The following is a 1,189-nucleotide window of genomic DNA, read 5'->3' on the forward strand; positions in this document are numbered from 1 at the left end:
GTGGGGGCCCAGCCCAGTCTCGTGGGGGCTGTGCTCGCCGCTACCTTCACTTGGCTCGCCCGGATCCCGCCTCCGCGCCGCCGACCACCGCCATCTTGGAGAAGGAGAGAAGAGCGCGAGCGGCCAGGGAGCCTCAGTCGAGCCCAGAGCGCAGACTCCGGCTCGCGAAGGGGAATCCCAGCGGCGAGAGCGCCGAGCGCATCGAATGTACCCCGGCGCTCGCCGAGCGCGGGGCCTGGCGCTCCTAGAGCATTTATTTATTTGCTATGCGCCTAGCTTGGGCGAGGAGCTTTACAAACATTTTATCATTGACTCCTCACTGCATGCTACTTGAGGTAGGTTTCGTCACATTTTACAGATGAGAAACGGGCTCAGAGAGGTTACGTGACTTGCCCAACGCTACACAGGTGTCTGGAATGGGAGGCAGGTTACTACTACCCTTGGTCTTCTGGTTCCAAATGCAGTGCCCTTTCCGGAAGACTATGCTGTTTCTTTCAAGATGGTCTTATACAGTAATTCTCCTCTTTGCAAAACCTAGGTCCATGCACATAAATGCAGTGGTGCCTCTTAGGAATTTAGCATCTACGTTTGGGTGTTGGGCATATTTGGATTGAGGTGGAAGAATACTTTATAACAGTGCACTGTAAAATAATTTGCATGGCAGATCATCTGCATTTCTCCTCATAAGTTATTTGCATTTAAAAGTTAGAAACAGTCTTCAGAGAAATGAAGAGATGTCACATACAGTAGAGAGAGGTGTTTTTCCGGTTTGTCTGGAGAATTTGGACCAATGGGTAGAAACTACAATGTGCAAATCTTGGTCCAATATGAAGATGAACTTATTTTTCTAGAGCTGTTTAACTGTGTTTGGCTACCTTGTGAGATCGTGAGCTCCCGGACACCAGAGGAAGACAAGCAGAAGTGCCCTAGTTAATGAAGAGTGGAGCAGTTAGAGAGATAGATGGGCTTCTAGAGTTGTGAACCCCATGAAACTGTATGCATAACTATGTGTTTATGCACATGGGTATGTTTCTGGGGTTTAGATCTCATCAAAGATTGGGAAGCCCAATCCTAGTGGCCTCGCCATTCCAGAATTGGACAGGTGCCTGAAAGCGATATAGTTATACTGCGCTCATTTTACAGACTTAGAAATTGAGGCCAAGAGAAGCAAGATGATTTGTCTCAGACC

At 48.6% G+C, this 1,189-nt stretch overlaps 1 protein-coding gene across 5 annotated transcripts in view; it reads right to left on the reverse strand.

Annotated features, from left to right (window-relative positions):
• Positions 1 to 162, reverse strand: part of HMGXB4 (HMG-box containing 4) — a 27,147-nt gene extending 26,985 nt beyond the window's left edge. For 3 of the 5 annotated variants that reach the window (XR_001517146.2, XM_006914499.2, XM_006914500.3), the window contains exon 1: positions 45 to 162. The gene's annotated coding sequence lies outside the window, so the exon portion shown is untranslated. The remainder of the gene's footprint in view (positions 1 to 44) is intronic. The other 2 variants (XM_006914502.3, XM_006914501.3) reach the window with 1 other exon arrangement.
• Positions 163 to 1,189: the final 1,027 nt, after the last annotated feature.

This window comes from Pteropus alecto, unplaced genomic scaffold, assembly GCF_000325575.1.
Source record: "Pteropus alecto unplaced genomic scaffold, ASM32557v1 scaffold94, whole genome shotgun sequence".
NCBI classification, from domain to species: domain Eukaryota; kingdom Metazoa; phylum Chordata; class Mammalia; order Chiroptera; family Pteropodidae; genus Pteropus; species Pteropus alecto.